At 42.3% G+C, this 16522-nt stretch overlaps 1 long non-coding RNA gene across 1 annotated transcript; it reads right to left on the bottom strand.

The window, feature by feature from the left end:
- Nucleotides 1-3702: 3702 nt before the first annotated feature.
- Nucleotides 3703-12403, bottom strand: LOC116978146. The gene is made up of 3 exons (XR_004413388.1): nt 12371-12403; nt 11298-11302; nt 3703-3713 (listed from the first exon to the last, which is right to left on the bottom strand). It is a non-coding gene; the product is annotated as an uncharacterized LOC116978146 (long non-coding RNA).
- Between the last annotated feature and the right edge of the window lie 4119 nt (nt 12404-16522).

Here is a 16522-nt window from a genome sequence, read left to right as displayed (position 1 = left end):
TAACCACGTGAAATTGTGCATGTTGCTGAAATTTAGTGCACTAATCATTTGGACCCACATTCAAGAAATTCAATAGGAAACTGCAATCTAATATCAAATGAAATATTTTATGTTTGTTTTTAACATTACTCAGCGAGGAATGGGGTGAAATTCCCACCATCTTGGCCCGGTTGATAAAGAGTAAGAATATTCAAGCATGACACAAAAGATTTCGACACGCAAAAGTTTGGACGTGGGGCTGAATGCACCGTGCAGACTGAACACACACACACACACACACACATATCCTCCTCAAACACCTGCACTCTGTCGACGTATCTGTTCATTCCCACGAGTGCTTTACGTATATAACGTGGTACTGGAAGAATGGAAAAACTGATAACTGGCCTTGACAGTTCGAGGGTGGGGTGGAGTGTGTTGGGGTCTTATTAACTAAACTGGGATATTAATTACCCCAGTACATAAATTCAGAAAATAGCAGTCATTAACCATCTATCAATGTTGTGTAAACGATTGGACAGCAACCAGTTATTACATAATATATATTTTCCCCTTTGAATAGTTAGAGTCACGAGTACTATAACCTGTAATATATTATTCGACCTGATCTGCTTCAGGTCTGTGAGTTCAGTTCTATTGTTGTGGAGAGCTCGAAAATACAAAGAATTGACTCGTAACCTCGAGGTAATTCATCCTTTTAAAAAAATTTGACAGTTCCCCAGAAGGACCCAAAAAATCGTATTAGGGCAAGAGTTCAAGATTAGAGTCGGGTGGAATTCGATCTGCGATCGTGGAAATACTACAGACTATAAGAGAAACAAACGGCCGATAGCAAAGTAAAACGTTTTCTGAATCCCGTGGTATTGTGGCTGTGCAAATCGCCTGCTAAATATCAAAATAATCTATTTTTTAGGACGAGGAAAGCATTGTAGATTTTCAGATGCATAACATTCAATAATGCGAGGCATAATGGGAATAAAACGAGTTAACATAACGGGAATTATCAAAGTTCTGTTGACACAATATTTTCAAGAAGATTTATAACTTTCTGTCGGAGAATATGATACATGGAATATGATACATAGGCTTGTCGTACAAATGTTTTAGTGGAGCTTATACGGCGAATCTACAGAACTCGATTGTTTTAAATCAATATCATTGCTTTTCATCAGAGAGAGGTTTTGTTCTTTTGATGCAATTTTCGCTGAATGTATACATTTTTAAATGGGCCGGTGTACTGTAACGAAAGCGAGGGTTTAGCTTGTAAATTGTAATATCACCCAATTATGGAACCAATTAAGTATTTATTTGCCATATCTAGTTCCTTGAAAAATCAACGGGATCAATAAATATTTTATTTGTTTGCAGAACTTTTTGCTGTACTGGCAAAGCGCTTTATTTGTATTTGTGGCCGGAGGTGCTGACGAAGAGGAAAGCAAATTCGCTTTAATGAACTTGTGAGAGGGATCAGCGAGCGCCGAGCTCCAAGCTGTGTTGTGGTCGGAGTTCCTCGCCTTCTCTTCTCTTTATATACCCGTGTTATTTTTAACCTAGCCACGCAAATCATAATCAGAATGCAGCATTGTTTCTCTTCGGGACCAGAAGGAAATGGGAACATTGCGAGTTTCCTGAAGGAGTTTGGACTACGGCGTGTGACAGAGACAGTGGCAGAACGAGGGAAAAGTTGGCCCAACTCCAGCTTTGAACTTTCACTGGTCAAGTACAACACAGAAAACCTAAGAGCAGTAGAGCGAATACAATCGGTACGGCTCAACTGACACTGTTCAAGGTACAGCAGCGATCACAAAGATATTTAATTGCAGAATGCTTTAAATTCATCTATGTCACAAAACTATCACGAGATCCGAAAATGTAAAACAAGAGGTTTTGGGGATTGTTAATGGTGTCAATAGCGACAGGTTGTGGACTTGGAGATAGCAAGACAAATCAAAGTTGACGCTGACAAATCTTTCTCCCCATCCGCTGCTCTTTGAATGTTATAACGATAGTAAACGACAGTGGCCATTCTCACTGGAACTTCATTCTTTGTAGCTTGAGTACCAGCGCACAAAGCAGCCCAGGTTAGCCATCATTGACTACACTTTCTGTACCTTGGGGTAATCATACCTTGCTTAGCATGATCACACTTATTACAGACTGCAGTGGTTCAAGGAGGCAACTCTGCACTACTTTCTCAAAGCATTTGGGAATATACTTTAAATATTGTGCATGCCTCCAATAGCCATGTCCGAATAGGATTTCTTCTCTAGGATTCACGTAATCATGAGAAATTCACACGTGTCCCTAGTAAATGCTGTGCATTAATTAAATCACAGCAATATACCGTATGTACTTTGTGGCCTATGTTATAGCTAAATAAATTAAACTGTTTTCAAAGAGTTGCATTGACCTCACAGTCTTGCTTGACCTGCTAAAAATCAATGCCTCATACTTATGGCCAAATGGGGGGGGGGGGGGGAATCGGGACAACTTAATATATTTAAATTGTGAGACCTACAAATAGTTTGGGCTTGCATTTACTAAAATAAATGGATCTGGACCATCTAATTAAGAATTTAAATATTAATGAGAAATAGAATTAGGCTTAAGAATCGTAAGAATGTCTAGTCACCAAGTACTTAAAGCTTGCACAAGAGTGTTATTCGTGCATTAGCTCAGGCAGGTGAAGAGAAGCTCCATATTCACAGGTGGAAACAGATGTTCATGGTGATACTCAGATATGTGGCTGAAGTCTCAGCTCGGAGGAAGCTGGGATGTTAAGACTATGAATTGCCTTGTTCAATCATGGATAGAAGCTAGGGCACAAAATAAAATCCATGGAAATAGAAAGGAGATTTTGCAGGGGGGTGGGGGGGGTGTAATAATAATGAAATTGATTTTCCAAATGCCTGCTTGGAAAAAAAAAAGATCTTCCTCACTGAATACTAGATGTTTGGCAAACACATGATCGATCTGGTGTACTGGATGGAGAGATAAAAATGACAGCAGGATAGAGCTGTGAGTTACAGCTCAAGAAGGCAGCCAGCATCATCACTACCCTGACCACACTCTCATTTCACTCCTGACATCGGGAAGATGATATAGGAGCCTGTAGGAGACATTAAGCTGTAATGTCCAGGATCGGGAACAGCTTCTTCCCTGCAGCCATCAGACTATTAAACAATACAACCTCATATATATACACACACACACACACACACACACACACACACACACACACACACACACACACACACACACACACACACACACACACACACACACACACACACACATTTATACATATACACACACAACTTTTTTTCATTTATTATATTGTTTATAGGGTATGATATTTACACATTCTATTATGTTGCTGCAAGTAAGAATTTCATTATTCTGTCTGGGACCTATGACAATAAAGCACCCTTGACTCTTCTTCTTATAAGGTTTCATCCGGGGACATCATGCAGATGAGAAAGAGGAGCGCACACTTATGAGGATTCTTGAGTTTAGAATTGGGATATATGGATGAAACTAAATGATGTCAGTTCCATTTATTTGGGTGACAAAGAAAAGACTGGAGGTGGGATGGGTGATGCACATAGCTCAAGAAGGAGTTGTGAGAAAATAAACAATATTAAACCAATATTGATCCTAGGAGGCAATACTATTTCTCATGGTGTTTGTTTTAGCTATAATCCAGGTATTTACTAAATTAACTTATTGAGATAGCTATCATTTTTTATCCAATGTTCAGTCATTTTAATTAATTACAACAAGAGCATGAAAATAACACATAGTTTTCTTCCTTTCTTGTTGTTCCCAAGTAAGTTAAGTTTAATGAACAGGAATTTATATGGCAATGGGAATAGTAATTAGTAAGATGTTTGTTTGTGAGGCAGACGTACACAAAGCAGAAGTCAGGCTATCATTCCATCAGTCTCCAGCCTTCCAAACACATTAAAGCAGCTCTCGTTTAACTAGCCTGATAACAGCAAACATTTGGTAAATCATATGAAAATATCTAAGGATTTCGTATGATGTGGTAAGACTTTAAAACTTATTTTTGTAAACATAAAAAAAACACAACCACCAGTATTATTTACAGAAAATATTACAGGGCATCTTAATAACGTTAAAACATTTGATCTGAATCTTCAATTTGTTTCTGAGAAGTTTAAATGCGTAATTGTGTAAATCCAAATGATAGATCTATCTTGATTACATTAAATCAGTAACTCAGGATTTGAACTGATATTTTCCCTCTTCAGATCAAGTTGCAGTATATCTTGTTCTTTTTCTGTTAATTTAGTTTTGAATGTGCAGACAAATTCATTTGTTGATGGTTCTCTTCTCCTTTGTCCCATGTTCCATCACCAACACATATGCACAAACAAATACATACTTACACACACCTATAGACACACTTATTCATTAGCTTTTCTTTGACAGAGACAAATCTGTATGCGCACATACTTGTAGGAAACTAAAACTCTTTGCTGCTATTCCTTTGTGATGCATTAGTTTCTTGAGTTTCTGTGTCATTCTGTACTGAGACCTTACTTTCCTGAAAACAAGTGGGGGCATCATTAGCTGTTTTCTGGTAGGTCATTGGTAGGAAACCAACAATGTGACAAAGAAGCTCCAGTTAAAGTTCCTTTTCAAGGGAAGCTCATGAAGACCTATTAAAGTGGAAGTGCACTGCAATGGGAACATGCACTGGAAGATTTTGTAATAATGAAATTGACTTGGATAACATTTAAAGATGGCAAAATGTTGAGGAAGCGGTCATCCAATATTTTCAAATGTTTCCAGAGGATGAGGGCTAGGTCACAAGCTATTACATCTCCCTCCATAACCACCATCCCCTTCCATGCATGAAGACCCCGGAGGAGGAGCCATCTTGGGGAACGGCTGCTAACCAGCAGCCGTCCGTTTAATTCACTTTTTTAAAAAGTTTTGAGTAAGTCCTGTGTTTCGTCCGTTGGAGAAATGGACTTTTTAATGTGGGGGGTAGGGGGCAATTCTACTTCTAAGTCCCTACCTGGTCGGTGAGGCAGCTTTTTCTCTGGGCTGCCCGTCGACCCGTCCTCGTGGCCTACCAGCGGGCTTGGAGCGCCGTTTCCTGGCGGGGACCGCCCAGCACCTCGGCTTTGGTGGCGGCACAGCGCTGGAGCGCCATCGTGGAGCGGAGCGGGCGATGCCTTGCCTGGGTCGCCGCGCTGGATCGACGCGCTGGAGCTCCGGTGAGCTGTGACCGCCGAGATCAACACCTCCGGGCTGCGGGTCTGCGGAGCGGAGCGGGCGGCGCCGACTTTAACATCGGGAGCCTGGGTGCTCCAAACCGGCACAGCCTTGTCGGCTTCGGAAGCCGCGGTCCCCAGTCAGGAAGCGGCCGTTCCAGGTGGCCCAGCCGCTGAGAGGACTCTCCCGACGCCGGGTCAACACCACCGGAGAACGGCCAGGAACATCGGGCCTCCGTAGAGGCAATTGCGGTGGCCTCAATAGGCCTGACTTTGGGTGAACTGGGGATGGGGACTGGACATTGTGTCTTCCCCCACAGTGGTAATCCATTGTGGGGGGATGATTTTTTTGTCTGTAAGTAAACCTGTTAGTCTTTGTCCAAGATGGCTGTCGGAAGGGAGAGTGGACGCTGGCGCGCTTTAGCTGTCGCTGCTCTCTCTTCACACTGTGTTTTTCATTTTTTTATTTTTGGACTGAATTCTGTTTTTAATTTGTGTCTCTGTGATGTTTTTATTATTTATTTTATTCTGATTATATGTTTTATTATTCTTGTTAATCTCTGTAAGGTGTCCTTGAGATTTCTGAAAGGCGCCCAAAAATAAAACGTATTATTATTATTATTATTATTATTGTGTGTGTTCAATATACTCATAAAACATGGTCAAATCCTTGAGCATGTATCTAGATATTCAAAGGCCTCTTGGAGCAGTTCAGAATGGAGGTTAGTATTAGGAAGGAACCTCTAATATATTAGATGTAGTCCCAAACGATATACAATGGCCAATACTAATAATCCAAAAGTTTGGTGGATTGTCATTCTTTTATAGAAAAGCAGCTTTAATCTTTATACAACCACAATTTGCTTATGTGTGAAATGTATTATGTTGATTTTGCTTAAACATTATGTCCATATATTATGTCATGCTGTATTGATTTTGTTTGATGTGAATAAAATAAAGATAAATATTTAGGTAGTCAACAATGTTTCTTCAGGAATATTTTGCAGATAAGTGATTAATCAAGCTTATTGCATTAATTTCATAAACCTGCAAAATTACTGGAACTCATTAAGTGAGAACTGAATGTAAGAGATTAAACAGTGTGGAAATATGTTTTTTGCTTTATTTTAGATTAGAAATATCATATAGAATGACTGATTCCTGGAAATTGTTTCTGAATATACGCCTTGCATTAATATTGATAATGTGCACACCCTGACAATCTAAGTTGAAGGCACACGATAGAAAGACCAAAATATTTCTTTTAAATGTTCAAATGTCGATCAAATGGAAATGAAAAGGACATTCATCCACAAATATCAATGATGCAACAAAAGCTGCCAATTTACAATACAATACAATACAATACAATTTTATTTGTCATTTGAACCTCATTGAAATGTTGTTTCTGCAGTCATACACACAAGAAAAAGACCCAAGACACAACACAATTTACACAAACATCCATCACAGCGCATCTCCTCCTCGCTGTGATGGAAGGCAAAAACTTATCCCTCCCCTGCACTGCCCATTCCCCTCCCGATGTCAGAGTCAAAGCCCCCGGCGGGCGATGGTAATTGTCCCGCGGCCATTAACGCCGCGCCGGGTGGTGCAAGGCCGCGCTCCGGGTCTTGTTGTTGGAGTCCCCGGCGGGCGCTAGCAAAGTCCCGCAGCCATTCCAAGCCGTGCGGGGCGGTGATGTAAGGCCCCGCTCCAGGTACTCTTCAACCCCGCAACTCGGGCGGGAGAAGTCGCCGTAGCGGAAGCCCCGAAAAGCGGTCTCCCAGCAGGGACCCGCGGGCTCCCGGTATTACTGTCCACCAGACCTGCGGTAAGCCTCCGAATCTCCGGGGGTCCGGTCGCAGCAGCGCGCCACCACCGCTCCTCCCGCTCCGAACTCGGCCAGCTCTACGATGGTGAGTAGGTCAGCTGCTCCGCGACTGGAGCCCCAGGTCGTTCCGGTTGGAGGCCGCTCCACGTTGCTCAGCCCCAACGACAACGGAGACCCGACAAGGAAAAGGTCGGGTTCTCCATGCAGGGGAAAGATTTTAAAAGTTTCCCCACCCCCCCACCCCCCGCCCCACACACACACATATCCCGTCAAAAAAAATAAAAACTACATTGAAACAAGACAAAAAATAATAAAAAGACAGACGGACTGCAGAGGCCGCTGCGACGTGAGTCGTGCCGCCCACCGGAATATTGCAGTACATTGTCAATATTGTGTAAGTAAAGACTAATGTCAGAGATGAAGATTTACATCAAGATGAAGAACACAATAGACATCAGTCAAATATGATGATATAAACATCAAACCATAGATTTCAGTCCTGAAGTATTTGCTGAAGATGTTATTGCTGATAAATGCTATTTGTTTTGAGCTCTGGTCATCCTGTGGCAAATTAGTCATAATTTCCTGGAAGATGATGGTCCATTTAGTGTGCGCATTATTATTAGTGTAATTAAGAATACACAGCAGTTTCTGGGATGGAAGAGATATATCATAAGTTGTGAATCTCTACCAATTGTAGACCATTTTGCATCACAGTGGTGCCGCAGTAGAGCTGCAGCATCACCTTGCTAGAGACCCTGGTTCGATCCTGTGCAGTTGCTGTGTGTATGGACTGTGTACGGTTTACCCTGTGACCATGTGGGCGTTCTCTGGGTCCTTTGGTTCCCTCCCATATTCCAAAGATGTGCACGTTTGTAGAAAAGCGGCCTCTGTAAATTTCCCCCATGTGTTAGATATGAAAGTGGGATAAGTGTATGGGTGATCGATGGTCAGTGGACTCGGTGGGCTGAAGGAGTTGTTTCAACGCTGTATCTGCAAACAATGCTAAACTATGCTAAACTATGCTAAACTAAACTAAACTAAACTAATGAAGGTTTTTAGAAAATATCTTCATAGAACCTTGTGTTTGTTGTTAACCTCCTGAATAATTTCAACAAATGATTGTATTGTGGACTATATGGCAGCAACAACACCATCACATTCATATCAAATCATATAAAGACTCAAACAACTCAGGTCAGATTGTTGGAATGACATTCATATGGACCACTGATGTAAATTAAGGTTTTCCATGATGTCAAGGAACCTTTTCCATGGTATGGCTACCCAGCCCTCTCAGTCTGAAGGCTACTATTCTCACACAAATAATAACTTTATTCACACTTCAAGGAAATAATTACAGTTAACATGATCTAGTAGTAAAGGGTTAAAGTGAGTGTCAAGAAAGTAACTATCTATTTGAGTTTCGTCAAGTATTATTTCAGATTTGTGGATGCTTTTCTTGGTAGCAAGTTGCTTGGCTTGAGTATAAATGAGGCACAAGAAAGTCAAAACGTACAGTATACAGAGATGCATCCATAGGTTTGTGCAAGCATTCTCTGAAAGTTTATTTGGGTAAGATATCTAAACACACAGAATTGCACAAACCGTACAAGCAAGGCTTAAATTTAAAGTGACACACATATTTAAAATGCTGTGGAGAAAATAAATATTTCTTTAGTCTGCAGCATTCTTGACTTTTCCAGGTAAAGGAGATACAGTTTTGCAGCCAACGTCAGGAGGAAAGAGGAGGAAATAGGGGAAAATAAGGAAGGCAAGGTGGTAAGGAAATAAGGAAGGCGCGGCATGGTGGTGCTGCCTTACAGCACTTACAGCACCGGAGACCCGGAACGATCCCAACTACGGGTGCTGTCTGTACGGAGTTTGTACGTTCTCCCCGTGACCTGCGTGGGTTTTCTCTAAGATCTTCGGTTTCCTCCCACACTCTAAAGACGTACATGTTTGTAGGTTAATTGGCTTGGTATAAGTTTAAATTGTCCCTAGTGTGCGTAGGATAGTGCTAATGTGCGGGGATCGCTGGTCGGTGCGGACTTGTTTGGCCAAAGAGCCTGTTTCCGCGCTGAGTCTCTAAAACTAAAACTAAAGCTTGGAATGAGGAAAACCAATTGCTTGACCATATACCATCTGCTCTATTATGGATTCTATCCAGTCCATTTAATTTCCTAAAGGAGGATTTTGCAAAGTTCCTCCCTTCCCTCTGAAGGGAAATTAAAACTGACGTCTCAAAATCTAACAAACCTACATCCTGTATTACACGCCCCAGAGCAGGTGCTTTCAAAAGTGCCAGAGCCAGCTCATCATTTCTACATATCATTCAATGATCAATTTTGGTGGTTACTTAATAATCCTTCTGGTTTTGCTTACTCCATCTGTTGTTTGTAAGCAGCACAATATCATATCAATGTTCAGTAGGCTAATGCAAATATTAGGAGAACAATTCTTTGTGTGTTTAATACAAAGGTATGTCCCCTATAAAAGCATCTTCCTTGACTTTGTTTTGCTGCACACTATGCACAATTCTTTACCCAGCATTGATACTTGAAATCATGTACAAAAATGTCAAACCTAAAATAGCCTGCTATGCTGTAAGTAACTAAATTAATTATAGCTTTTTTAATCTCTGGAACAAATCAACTGGACAGAAACCTGCAGAAGGTGTGTAACCAAGGTCAAGATTTAGGAAAGTCAAGGGTCAAGAGTGTTTAATTATCATTTGCACCGAAACGAACAACAAAATTCTTACCTGTAGCAGCATAACAGGTCTGCAAACACAGTATTTGCTTGATCAGATAATAAAACAAAAATCAACAAATTAAAAAGCCCTTTATCAGTGCAAAACAAAACAAAACCCAATGTCCCTAATGCAACCAAGACAGTTCTTAGTTCAAAGTTTAGTTGGTGTTTGTAGTCTTCAATAGCCTTGATAGGTTCATACAGTAAGTTGATTAGTTCTAGGTGCAGAATCAGGCCATTCGGCCCATAAAGTCTACTCCGACATTCAATCATAGCTGATCTATCTTCCCCTGTCAACCCCATTCACCTGCCTTCTCCCCATAACCCCTGACATCCTTACTAATCAATAATCTGTCAGTCTCTGCCTTAAAAATGTCAATTGACTTGGCACTCACAGCCGTCTATGGAAAGGAATTCCATAGATTCACCACCTTCTGACTAAAGAAATTCCTCCTCATCTACTTTCTAAAGATAAGTCCTTTCATTCTGATGCTATGATCTCTGGACCCAGACTCTCCCACTAGTGGGAACACCCTAGGTCTGTCTGTCTGTCTCTTTTCCTTCTTTGTCTTATCGTTAATATTAGATGTATGTAACAGTCTATTTTTAGTTGTGTATTATGTGGGGAGTGGGAACATTTTTTAAATCTCTTTCTTCAACGGAGATGCAACTTTTTTGCCATGGCCTATCTCCATTCAGGCTGCAGCCGAACATCGAGGAGCTGGGTGACCTCCAGCTGGGATTGACCTTGAGAGCTCCGGTCGCAGAGCCTGTGGACTTGCCGAGCTGGCTGACTTTCGGAGGCTGTGGAGGCGCTACGATTGCGGCTGCGACTCGATTTTCGGAGGTTTCGGAGGCTTTGACCGCGGGCCCTGCGGTCCATAACATCGGGAGCTCGCAGGTCCCTGAGTGGCGACTGACTTTTCGGGAGCTCCAGCCACAGCAGCTTCGTCCTCCCCGAATCGCAACGCTTGAGTTGGCCCGCTCACAAGACTTTTCATTACCTGGCGCGGCCCGGCTGTGGGATATGCCTTCGCCCGGCGGGCGCTTCAATATCGGGAGTCTTGATCGTCTTGACGCAGCAGTTTGACTGAGAAGAAGCAAGGAAGAGATAATACTTTTTTTACCTTCCATCAGAGTGAGGAGGTGCCTGGAGGAGAGTCACTGTGATGGATGTTTATGATAAATTTATGTAATTGTGTGTTTTGTTTGCTTTTTAATGTTATGACTGTAAGGTAACGACATTTCGTTCAAATTTTCTTTTGAATGACGAATACATTTAATTTCAAGAAACTATTGCTGAACCTGGAGGTCACAGTTTTCAACTGAAATATACTTGCTCACTTGATATCCATTTTCAGGTTGCAGCCATGTCACATTTTCGAGGAGGGGAATAATCATTTAATTGGTCAGAAATTATCATGTCAGGTGCTGCAGACAAATGCTATCCCACTCGAATCTAGCACAGAATCTTACGCTGGGAAAGAACAATATGGTGATGCATTAATGACAATTGTTTGGTGCTGGTTTTTCATTATCTATTGTATGTGGTGGAAGGCGCTTGGCCAGATAGTGTGACTCAAAATGCTTGTGGTACGAGCATATGCACACTCTCTCCCAATCAGGACAACCACAACGTTTGTTTGTATAATGTCTTTGGTGTAAGAAAGCTTCCCACTGCCACTCCCCGGTTCTTCACGAGGAAGAAAGAAAGATTAGGCTGTGGCCTAAAATTATGAAGGAAAGTTATGAGCATCATGAAGAAGTAGATTCGTGATCCGGGAGAGCTTTAAAGTGATCTATCTATCTATCTATCTATCTATCTATCTATCTATCTATCTATCTATCTATCTATCTATCTATCTATCTATCTATCTATCTATCTATCTATCTATCTATCTATCTATCTATCTATCTATCTATCTATCTATCTATCTATCTATCTATCTCTGTTTTTCTGTCTGTCTCTCTGTCTGTTTGTCTACCAACCAATCTATCTATCCTCTATACAAAACTAAAGCTCTGATCTTGGGCTCTTCCGGTTGGTGTGGTTTTTCTATTTGCGCGTAAACAGTATATGATAGCGCCACCTTACTCACAATTCTACTGTGCACCACATGCAACAAGGTTTGTTCTGACCGATGGTATATTTTAAAAGTTATTAAGGCTTAAAAATCTTAAAAACCGTGCATGCGCAAATTGGTTTCTTCTCCTGTCAGTCAGCGCCATGCAGATTGGTCTCGTCTCCTGTCAGTCAACGTCAAGGCCGGGATGACGACATCCTTTCCTGCAACGCGGCCTCTCCCGCCTCACTCACAAGTTCCTCTCTCCCCTCCTCACAGTAACTTGTCTACCATCTCCCCCACCACCGGTGGTGGCGCGGGGGGTTCAGTGGAGGCCCTGGTCCCTTCGCTCTCCCTCACTCACCCCCCTCTCCCCTGCCTGCACTCTGCGGCAATGGCGGTCCTGTCTACCCGTCCCCCGGGTGAATGGCTGCGACCGTCCGTCCGTCATCTCCGCCACCGCCGCCGTAACTCACCCTCACGGCCCTCTCGGAGGAGATCTCCTTCACTAGCTCGTCAAAACTTGTGGTACCCACCGTGATGAACGCCGACTCCATCCCCCTCCTGAAGCCCGACCTGCCCCAGTGGGGGCAGCAAATAGGCAGGCAGGTAGGCAGGGACGAGCGGCAGCAGCGGGCGGTCCGGCAGGACAGGGATGGGCTGAGGTGAGGCGGTTGAGCTGGAGTGGGCAGAGGGAGGGAGGGAGAGCCGGGTTGCAGGGTGGCCGAGCAGTAGGAGCGGCCTTTGAGTAACACACACACACACACGATGCAAACTGGTCCAATCGTCAAGTCAACGGGATGTAAAGCACAGCTAACAATGAATGACCTGTGGAGGAAGGAACTGCAGATACTGCTTTTTATGGAGGGAGGGACTGAGGGTAGGGGAAAGGAGAGGGAGGGAGAGGTGAGGGAGGAATTGGGGGAGGGGAGGAGGAGAGGGGAAAGATCCCGGGGAGGTGAGGATGGAGAGTGGGGGGTTTGAGGGAGAGGAGGGGGTAGGGAGGGAGAGGGGGGAAAGTGGGGGAGGGAGAGGGGGGAGAGTGGGGGAGGAGGGGGAATAGAGGGAGAGGAGGGGGGAGTGAGGGAGGTAGGGCGTGGGAAATAGGGGGAGAGGAGGGCAGTGGGGGCGGTCAGGAGGGATAGTGGGAGGGATAGGGGGTGGTGAGGAGTGGGGGATAGAGGGATATGTGGGGGGTAGGGTGGGGAGAGCAGTTGTGGAGGGAGGGAGGGGGAGGTGAGAGAGGGATTAAGGGAGGAGGGGAGGGGAAAGAAGAGGGAGGGTGAAGAGGAGTGGGTTGGAGTGCTGGGGGATGAGGGGAAATGAGCCGTGTCTGTGCAATTGGGGGCTATGAGTGAGTGGTGGAATATTTCGTTGGGGGAACGGGTTGCGTTGGGGGAATGGCTGAGTGGTGGATTATTGCGTTGGGGGAGCTGACCCAACAGGTCTGCACTTAGTCTAGTTAAGATTAAAATGCAAAAGTTGTGAATGAAGCTTTCTGAAACTATTTTGTAGAATAGAATATGGATATGTGTCATTCCATGGGAATGGAAGCAATGATCTTGGTTCTTTGATGTCAAATGTGAATGTTTTGTCCTGAATATATATTGATCGGAGTCCTGAATATATATTGATATGTCAAGTTTAAGAATAAGAAGTAAGCCATTTAGAACGGAGACGAGGAAACACTTTTTCTCACAGAAAGTTGTGAGTCCGTGGAATTCTCTGCCTCAGAGGACGGTGGAGGCAGGTTCTCTGGATGTTTTCAAGAGAGAGCTAGATAGGGGATATGGGGAGGAACGGGGTACTGATTGGGGGATGATCAGCCATGATCGCATTGAATGGCTCGAAGGGCCGAATGGCCTACTCCTGTTCCTATTGTCTAATGTCTATTGTATCTTGTCTAAGTTGGAACCCAGAGCATGATATTTTTTTATTGTTGATATAAAATTATTAACGAATATTTATCTTGTCTGAAAAAAATCCATTAGAAAGATATCTTTCTAATCTTTTGAGCAGGTTCACTTCAGGTTTTACAATGTTAAACTTACATGTGGAGTTTTCCTCGTCTCTTAGGGGCCGTGTGGATTTTCCCTGGTGGTTTGCTTTCCACCAACATTCCAAACGTACTAGTGGGTTAATTGAATACTGCAAATTATTGCTTAATATAAATAACAGACAATAATTAAAGAGAGTTGATGGCCATGACAGAGACTAACTTGCAGGGCTACAGGGAAAATCAGGAAGGTAAATTAGATTGTTGGGAGATGGCATGGATTCAGTATGGACTCCTTCACACCAACGTCTTTACTTCCTTCAAAGGTTGAGGAAGTTCGGCACGTCCCAACAACTCTCACCAACTTCTACGGTTGCGCCTTGGAAAGCATTTTGTCAGGATGCATCATAGCATGGTTTGGAAACTGCTCCATCCAAGACAGCAATTGCAGAGAATTGTGGACACAGTCCAGACAATCACGCAAACTAACCTCCCTTCCATTGACTCCATCTACACAGTAAGGCCACCAGCAGAATCAAGGACGAGTCTCACCCCAAACACTTCCTCTTCACCCCTCTCCCATCAGGCAAGAGGTAGAGAAGTGCGAAAATGCGGACCTTCAGATTCAGGGACAGTTTCTTCCCAGCTGTCATCAGGCAACTGAATCATCCTATCACCATGTAGATAGTGGTACTGATCTACCATCTACCTTATTGATGTCCGTCAGACTATCTTTAATTGGATTTTTCTGGACTTCACCTTGAACTAAACATTATTCCCTTTACCCTGTATCTGTACAATGTTGTCGGCTTGATTGTAATAATATATATTTTCGCTAACTGGATAGCATGCAACAAAAAAGCTTTTCATTGTACCTCGGCTTCAGCTCTAACTTCCTAGAGATGAGAATTTCACAACCACCTTAGACCTCCCAGCTTTCAGAAGAACTCTCCCATAATATTCAAAACTTCTTGCCTTCAACTCCATAACTATCAAAACCTACAATTATTGTGTTCTCTTTCCCAGATCATATCATTCAGCATATCATGTGACTGCCGATTAGTGTAGCAGATAGCTACAACAAAAGAAATTACATCATGCTTTGAGCAATTAAACATATCAGACAAATCTCACCACATGCAGAAAGAGGAAATGTACATTTTTCTTTGTGGAGCTATGAACACAATTCACATATGCAAGTCTTCAGAATAGTAATAAACATTTTTTTTTTATCAAAGGAACTAACTATTCATTAAATCAATGAACTAAACTGATCTGAGATCAAAGATCTCTTTGAACATTTAGGGCAAACAATATTGACATTGTTATGGACACCATAATCTAACGGACATGCCGCATACTATATTTTTACTGATTGTGAGTTTGCTGTAAAATCTAAGAATTTGGTTCAGAAAGTTTGCTAAATTTAAAGTGTGTAACAGTGAGAATCTTTTTCATCTGAATGAAGATGCCTGATAATGGAGGTGACAGACATTCTATGATTATGAGATACATTGACCACAACCAAAGAATGAAATATTACTTCTCAGTTTTTTGTAAAATGATTTGGAAGTTATTTTATAAAGCTTGAATCCCATAACATTAAGAAACATAATTGGAAAATTGTAATATTGTTGGTTTAGCCCATGCAACACTGACTGAACATGATTAGGCTTCACTGCTGTAAATTGATGCTCGACAATTTGTTGTTCTATTTTTGGCCAACATTCAAACTGTGTCAAAGATCTCGCCTTAAGTTTGATCTGATTTAATTTTGTTAAATACCGAATCGTTCACATTATTAGAAAAAGACAAGTAGAATAAGACTCTACATGCATTTTGTAGGTGGTTGTCATTTTCATTAAACTACACCTAATATCTAATTCCCAGTTGGTGAGCCCTATACTGTATATTATTCTGCTTTTATTAACAGGTGTGGTTGTATAGAAAGTGCCAAAGCTAACAGACGTAGACAGGAAAACCCAACAGTTGAGGGATGGACTTAAAAAGTTCTAAGCAATATCTAATTGCAAAAAGATAAGAACAAGTATTTAACAATAACGTGATTACATGTGGACTATGGATGGTCAGGGGTCACCAGAGATGTGGTTGGGGGTGGGGGGCAGAATTGGTGTTAAGCCAAAATGTATATCAGCATCAAAAAAAACTTTGCGATATGAGCCAAAACTAACAAAGTCCTGCTGCCCAGACAACACCCCTAACTAATTTGCAGGACAGCTGCCATATTGTATATCTGGTCAAAGTATTTGAAAACAGTGTTTCCATTCAAGTGAAGATGACTGAATTAGCATTATCATAGTCCATGCCATCATTCAAGAAGGAAGACATTTAGGTCCAAGAGTAATTTCTGTCATTCACTAAGATGTATAATGTAACTCTGCATGTTCCTCTTCCCTTTGCTCTACCGAGCAAGTCTCACTCATCCAACAGAGCAATGTGAATCAAACCAGCCGTAAAAGGAAATATCATGAAAGAAACATATTGTTTGTGCATTGAAAACGAACGCAGGGAAGCAAAATTTGTTAACACAACAATCAGGGTACAAAAGCTGTAACGTTCTGCAAATCAAACTGAAATTATATTTCAAAGATAGATGCACCTTCAGCAACCT

The sequence above is a fragment of the Amblyraja radiata genome, chromosome 10 (assembly GCF_010909765.2).
Source record: "Amblyraja radiata isolate CabotCenter1 chromosome 10, sAmbRad1.1.pri, whole genome shotgun sequence".
Lineage (NCBI taxonomy): Eukaryota > Metazoa > Chordata > Chondrichthyes > Rajiformes > Rajidae > Amblyraja > Amblyraja radiata.
Note: the sequence above shows the minus strand (reverse complement) of the source record. Positions and strands in the feature narration are given on the sequence as shown.